The following is a 7,694-nucleotide window of genomic DNA, read 5'->3' as shown; positions in this document are numbered from 1 at the left end:
TTGGTCCCAGGTCATAGAGACATTCTGGAAGGTGTTACTGGTACAATCTGCTCACCAACTTTGAGGAATGGAGCACCTCTCAGAAACAAATAAGCTGCTCTGTCACACCCAGCCAGCTGAGCATTACAGCTTGTGCCCATCATGGTGTTAACTGGCATCAAAGTGGTGCTATATAGGCAACATTTCTCTGAAGATGAAAGTTCTCCAGCTCCGTAGGTGCTGGCTCTTTCTGGACAGACTTGTCCTGAACACTTTCTTGGCAGATGTAATGCCAGGGTTGCTGTGAAGAGGCTCTTGCAGTTTGTCACATGCTGGATCTGCATGGGGTAAAGCAGAGGTTTGCTGTGATGGCCAGCAGGACCACTGGCTTGCGGTTTTCCCTGCGTGGTGTTTTGCCAGCTGCTCCCAAAAGGCTTTTCCTGTGACCAGGGCAGCAGGGTTGGTGTGGGTGCAGAGCAGTGTGCATGCACACCTGGCCACACTTCTTCCTGTGGGTCTTTCCCCCCTGGCACACCATGACAGGGGCACCTGAAGCTCTGCCCCCTCACTCGCAGCCAGGTACTTGCCAGGATTTTTGCAGCCAAGCCCATTTTTAAGACACATTTGTTGGGCAGCTGAAGCCACCCAGAGCCGTGGCTCACCTCCCTCAGCAGCTTGTGTTTGCTTTTGTAGGTGGCTATTGAGATCTCTCAGGAAGCAGCAGCTCATCTGATCCCTTCTGCAGTCAAACCAAAGCGGATGGCTCCCATCTTCCTGGCAGCCCTGGAAGAGAGCCACATGAGGTGAAGACAAACAGCCAGCCATTCCCAGGGATGGTGGGCTTCCAACCCCCACGGTGGTTCAAATGGAGACAAAAATTTTGCACCCAGCTCTGATCTTGCTTTTGGGACAATTTTTTGGGCACAAAGATGAGAGCAGAACCTGAGCAGTCATATGGTCTCAGGTGCACAGGTCTGGCTCCCCCAGTCACCTATCCAGCTGACACTGTGTGTGCAGCCCTAGCAGTGGGACTCTCATGAACCTCTCTGTGTTGGGATCAGAAAGACTTGACAATCTTTTATTGCCTTCAGTCTCCAAGGCTGATTGTGCACAGCCATGCTCCTGCTGGCTTCCTTGCTGGTTTCTGCACCCCACTGTCCTTACTCTGGCTGCCTGGGAAGAGTGCTTTTCACTATGCCCCTGTCCACCCTTTGGACTTTGCTGGTCCAGAGATGAGAATTTTCCTAATAAAACCCCACAGGTCTGGGGAACACCATTGTTTTCCTGAGGTGCCTTACTGTCTTCACGCTGGCCCAAGTCCCCAGTGAGGGCCAGTAATGGCTGCTGTGGTCCCTGCCCAATGTCTTGTGAGGGGCAGAGTGAGATCAAGCCCCACGTGGGGCTCGCAGAGGAGCCGCTTGTGCCGGCAGCAGTGGTGTGACAGACGCACGTCGCACAGTGTGTGGTGTAATCCAGCCCCAGGACACCGCAGTGCTGCCCTCCCGTCACACACAGCCACTCCTGTGGCCTTTGGTTATCTGTTTTAAAGGATTGATTCTTGCAGCGGGCGGGCGGGGCTGGGGCCTTCGGCATTGCAGGCTGCCCACTGTGCCCCGACCCAGCCCGTCCCATCCGTGGGGGAGCGCAGAGCGCAGGGCCCTTCTCACTGGGCCACCTGCAGAGTTAATTTGGGGATGTGGAGATTCCCTCACAAGCACCCAGCACCCCCACCCCACCCCAGCAGCCTGCCCACCGAGGCTCGCTCCCTCTCAGCCAGGAGACTGATTCTGGATCCTGTCGGTTTGCACTCCATCTCCCAGGAGCCAAGGTCCACAGCCGCGCCTGTGCCTCCCAGACGGGCCGGCAGACGGGAACTTCCTTCCAGGACCTATAGACAGACATTTTATATACGTTAAAATACGTGTGTATATAAATATGGAAAGCAAGAGCTTGGGAGAGCTTGAGTCTAAATAAACTTGTATGTTTTAGGCTTTTAAAATGCTAATGTTGAATTTCAGGGGATGGGGGACGGCAAGGGGATTGTTGGACTGAGGACCAAGACAGCTGATGAGCTTGGATCAGTGCCTTTACAATTCAAGGAAAAATGGGATAGTTTGGGAAGGGAAAAGGGATTTTCTTGTTTTTGTTTTTAGTAGAAAATAAAAGAAGCTGCCTTCTTATTTGCCTCCCTCCCCCAGCGCCGGAGCAGCGAGCGACTGGTGTTGTATGCATAAGCTATTCCTTTGTGCAACATCTAAATGGTTAATTGTGTTTGAGGAAGATGTACGGGCGAATGGAGGGACCACCCAGCAAGAGACAGACAAGAAAGAGCGATCTCTGAAATGTTTAACCAGAGAGAGAGCAAAGTTGTTTAAAAATATTTAATTTACAACATTCCACACTGCTGATTATAAATCGGCCGTCCAAAAACACTGCTGTGTGCGGGGAGGGATCCAGGCAGCATGAAACAAATTCTTGTGATTGTTTTTCCTATCTTCCTCCCTCCTTTCCTTGGGGAGTTTAACCCTGTGGCAGGATGCGGGTTGCCCCAGGCAGGGAAGGCAGCACCGTTCCCCAGGACTGTGGTCTCCGGTGCGAACACCTGCGCCGGGGCCAGGATGCAGCCGCCTGCTGGCGCTGGGGGAATTGGAGGGGATGGTGAGGAGCAACCAACCGAGAGCACTGGCAGCGGTGACGGGTGTGATGGTCAGTGGGCAGCCTTGCAGCCCCTTCCACTGGTGCTCCGATCTCCACCCCAGCACCAGGGTTCCCCAAAGCATCCAGCTGTGTTCCCAGACAAGGAAAGCCATGAATCACCTGTTGACAGGTTCAGAGACTTGAGGAGGCAAATCTGGCCAGTCTGTGCCATCCATGAGAGGTTGCTCACCATGGTGATGATGGCATCTGCTCTTTGGGTTGGCAGCTCAGCCATGTCACCCAGCCATTCCCAGCAGCACCAGGAAGGACCCAGGCCCTCACAGGGTCATTGAGCAACAGCAACATCTTCCCCTGCTTGGGCCTTTCTGCAAAGAGGGTGGTTGGTGCCGGATGCCGGGAAGAAGGGATTTGGCCGTGCTCTGCTTGCAGCCACTGCTGATCCACAGCTGGCTTTGATGCACCCCGCCCCCATAGCCATGCTCCCTCCATGCAAGGGGCTGGGACTGCTCTGTGAGGAGTCCGGTCTGCTCTGGATGGTGGCCAGACCATCCGCCCCATCACCTGGGGATCACTCCTCAATTCTCTCACATGATGTCCTTTCCAGTCTTCATAGCCCCTATTCTTCCTGTAGCAAGGGACTTCTGGGACAGGAGGCTCCTGGGAATGTCCCTGGGAGACCAGGTGGGTGAAGGATGCACATGGAATAAGGGGTCTGCCCCTTATTCCTCAGGCCTGTCATTGTCCACCCTCATGGATGTCACCTGTGGGTGCTGGAGGGTGCTGGGGAAGGGAGGAGAGGCACAGCCCCTGGCTGGTGACCCCACCCCACAGAAAGGATCTGAATAGAGCTGAGGGATAGTAGGCATGCAAGAGAAACCAGGATCCAAAAGCAGTGGCTGCTCTCACTGAAGATCCCTCCTTGGAGAGCAAAAGCCAGGGTGCTTTCACACGCCTGTTGCCCCAGAATCCCTGGCCATGAAGCTTAGGAGCCCAGCCAGCGGGGAGGGCAGGGGTCTCGCCTGTTCCTGGTGTTCTGGCAAGAAGGGGGAGCACGGGGAGAACTGCAGGGCACTTTGCCGGGGATTGCCACACATTTCCTAACCCCTCATCAGCCAGGAAGCCTCGCTGGCCACCTGGACACTTCCTCGCGTGCAGCGAGGGCCTGTGACAGCCCGAGGAGCCGGGGTGGGTTTGGCTGCTTGCCCCGGTGGCGAGCTCGGCTCTCAGTGGCTGCACCGCTCCGGGCCCTGCCAGCCCCAGCCGGTGCCGGGAGCGAGAGCGGAGACAAAAGAGCTTGTGTCCGCCTGCCAGCAGCCGGCCCCGCCGAGCGGCCGCCCGCCCAATTAAACCGTGCCCGCTTCCCATGCGGCAGGGGCGCCCGGCGGGCTCGCTGGCCCCCTCCCACCACCCACCGGCCCCAGGGGACCACCACCCTGTGGGGCCTCCCCTGCCTCCCTGCAGGCGCCAGCGCTTCCGCAGCCCTTGTCCAGCACGAATACGCTCCCTTGGTCCCCCAGCGAGGGCACCTCCACGGGCTCGTGCTGGGGACGGCTCGCCCCAACCACAAACATCTCCTGTTCCCCCAGCTTTTCTCGCAGCCGCCAGCGCAAGCGATGGAGTACTGAGCATCCCTCCCTGCTCCTGCTGGCCCCAAGGGCTGGATCAGGATGAGACCTGGCAGCAGCAAGCTCTACCGCGGCGGGAGCATCCCCGCACTCCCTCCCGACCCACGGGGCCGGTGTCACATCCACTTAGTTGGGCTCCGAAAATCCCTTGCCCTGACACCTTGTTAAATTCCCACCAGGGGTCACAGTTCCTGGGATTCTTTTTCCTGCTTTTCCTTTACCCCGCTGAGGCGTTTCGGTTGGCAGGAGCTCTCCCCCCGCTATTAGGTATCTTTCGGGGAACAAGAAACCTAGATCACTTACAAATTAATTTGGAGTTAAACCTACAGAAAATGAGAAACATGCTGCTTTGCAGGAGAGAGTGCTTGGCCAGCGATCAAGAAAAATACATCCAAAGCGCCCGATGCGGCGGCTCGGCCGCGGCCGGGGATGGGGGCTGCGCGCTCAAGGTAGCCGGCAGCTGTATTCGGGTGCACCTGAATGGAGCTGAGGCCTTTCCTCCCAGTTAAAAGGGAGAAAAGGGGAGTAGCAACTTCCCAGCATGCGGGGGAACGTGGGGAAGGCTGGCGTGGGGTGTAGCACTGCAGCACGGGGCGGGGGTCTGCCTGCTCCAGCACCTTTGCCAGCGGGATGAGGACCAGCCCATGTACCCATGGTGCAGGACACCTTTGCACCAGCGTTTCCCCATCGCTGCACCCCTGGGGCCACAGCAGCTTGTGCCAGGGCTGGTTCCCGAGAAGGGGTGGGATGCCGTGTCCCCTCATCCCACGGCGCCTTGTGTCAGCCCTGTGGCCAGCGCGGTGCCGTTGGACAAGGGAATGCGGAGCGATGCAAAGGATCCTGAGCCCTTTGGCAGGCGGGTGGGAGCAGCCCCCTGTGCCAGGCACTCCCGGAGGGTCACGGGTGCGCGTTTGGCCGCCACCGCGCATTGTGTCTGCTGCGCCAGCGGCTGTGCCGGGAGGGGGCCATGCGGGGGAGGCCGGGGCGGCGGAAGAGCAGTGATAAGATAAAAGGTCTGCTTTCCCATGCCGAGGAGCCGGGGGGGGGGGGGGGGGAACGCGGGGCGAGGCCACCCAGGTTTCAAGCACTCGGCCTCGGCGCCTGACCCCGGCACATTCAGAGAGCACTTCCTAAATTTGTCTCCTGTGTTCCTGACTCACAAGCAATTTCCTCACCCATAAAACGGCGTCGGCATGAAAGGACTGGCCGGGACACCAATTACTTGTCACCGTTTTACCACCCCGCTGCTCACCAGTTTGCAGCCCCCGGCAGTGCCTGGCCAAGATCTCCCCCCTCCTCACGGAGCCCCTCTGCCCAGGGGGACATGGCAGCCGGGGTCCCCTGTGCCGGAAGGTACAGCGCAGCAGGGGCATCCCCAATGCCCGGCACCTGCCGATGCCCTCAGGCAGAACCATACAGTGTCTCCAGTGCTCCTGGGCATCCTGAAGGAATCACCCAGCCCAGCCTGCAATCAGGGGGACGTCAACCATCCCCAGGTATCATCACCGTCAACCCTGTGCTGGTGTCATCCCTGTGCTGGCATTAGTATTAAAGATTCTTCTATGTGTCTGCATAGGAGGAAGCAAGGCTCCATCATCACGATTTTGGTGGCACCATGCTCTGTGCCGGGCACAGCTGATGGTCCTAACACAAAGCCCATGAATCTGCACTGGCACAGGGCATTGCCACTGGGATGTCTCTGTGCCCTACCTTGTCCCTGCTCCCTGTGCCTCTGTGCCACCTCATCTGTCTGTCCCTGGACCCCAGTGCCATGCCCAGTGCTGTCACATCCCTAGCTGCTCCCACGCTCAGGGGGCGTGGAGGGGGACAGAGTGGTGCAGAAGGGCACCGAGTTGTGGAGGTCTGAGCACAAGAGAAGCACCCTCGGAAGGCTCTGAGCACAGCCAGGACTCCTGGGGAGCTCTCATCTGTCTCCTGGGAGTGGAGAGATGCTGTGCAGCTGCGCCTGCAGTCCGACCTTCCACGGCAGCAGTTACCCACTGTACCCACAGAAAATCGCTCCAGCTCCATGCCGGCATAGGGCGAGGTTTGCCCAGGGCCTGGCGAGCGCCACCGCGGCTGCTAAACGGGTTTTATGGTGGGATTTAGGGACTTTTCTGCTGGGTAATTGATTTGCCCAGGCAGTAAAAGATCAAGGCAGGGGCTCAGACGATGGCTCCACCGAGCAGGCCAGGGCACGGGTGGCTCAGGGCACGGCTGGGCAGGCGATCCCCAATGCCACGATGCACAGCGTGGGGTGCCATGGCCCCACAGCGGTGGCGCGGGTGCTACGGTTCCGTCCAGGATTTCCCTTGCAGCACATCCCCGCTCCTGCATCCTCGCATCCCCCTCCCCAACCCCACCACAAAACAGCCCCCAAAGGAGACAAAAGGAGCTGTTTGGGGACCTGCCACCTGCTAGTCCCCATCCTACAATACCGCAGTAAAGAGGCACCAAACAAAGGCCTTAAAATCCTAAAGGGGCCCATTCATTAGGGTGACAAAGGGGGAAAGAACTACATTATCATAATTAATCCCGGTGCTGGCGGTGGGTGGCAGGGCTCTCTGTCTTCCAAGGTGGTGTGGGGACGGCCGGTGTCACCACGTCCACACACTATTGTGCGCCGTGGCCTTGCGGGGCTTAGGCGGGTTTTAAGCTCTGTAAACACCACAGGACCCCCGCCACGGCTACCAGGGATGCCGTCCTTCCCCCCGGCCCCTCCCCAGCCCCGGCTGTTTGTCTTCTTGCTGCAGACCCCCCCAAAATCCCAGGGCTGGGATGGGTCCACTATGTCCCCGCGGTGCACCTGCTCCCAAGACCGCTGGGGAGTGGGGTAGAGCTTGGAGCCCCAGGTCCTGCTGGTGGTGCTGGGATGGGGGCTTGCTTTCTGTATTCCACGTAGTATTACCCTTGGAGAGTTACTCCAGGTGTGATGTGCCAGGAACTGCTGAGGCATTCCCTGGCCTTGGAGATAGGGCTTTAGCCCTTCCCTGCTATATTATCCCCAGTCTGGTAGACTCTGACCCGTGGACCAGCTGTTGGTTGTTCCCTGCTGCTTGGGAAGCACAGGGAAACTGAGGCACGGTGTGGCACACAGAGGTGCATGGGGGTTTTAATGGATATTAACACCCTATCTCAAATCCCCTCTGGTGGATTCTGCCTCCCTTCTCCATCCTTTGCGACACATGATCCCTTGGGACACGCACAGTACTGGCTGAGGAAGCAACGGGGCCGGGGACACACTGACACTCCCTGTGCATCTCTGGGGCCTTCCCTGCACCCCCAGCTCTCTGTCCACCTCGACGGGGTCCCAGTGCTGGGTGCTGTGCAGCGCTGGGGTTCCTGAGAGCCTGCGCCTGGCTCCGGGCCGTGGCCAGCGGGCTGTGCCGGTGGCTGGGAGAGCACCATCTGGTTTCCAACTAACTAACGCCC

At 58.6% G+C, this 7,694-nt stretch overlaps 1 long non-coding RNA gene across 1 annotated transcript; it reads left to right on the top strand.

Moving 5' to 3' along the window:
• Window positions 1-18: 18 nt before the first annotated feature.
• On the top strand, window positions 19-1,978 carry LOC147651711 (uncharacterized). The gene is made up of 2 exons (XR_015290464.1): window positions 19-558; window positions 673-1,978. It is a non-coding gene; the product is annotated as an uncharacterized LOC147651711 (long non-coding RNA).
• Window positions 1,979-7,694: the final 5,716 nt, after the last annotated feature.

The sequence above is a fragment of the Cyanistes caeruleus genome, chromosome 9 (genome assembly GCF_971803275.1).
Source record: "Cyanistes caeruleus chromosome 9, bCyaCae1.hap1.1, whole genome shotgun sequence".
Lineage (NCBI taxonomy): Eukaryota > Metazoa > Chordata > Aves > Passeriformes > Paridae > Cyanistes > Cyanistes caeruleus.
The sequence above is the reverse complement of the archived record's forward strand: the minus strand, read 5'-3'. Positions and strand labels throughout refer to the sequence as shown.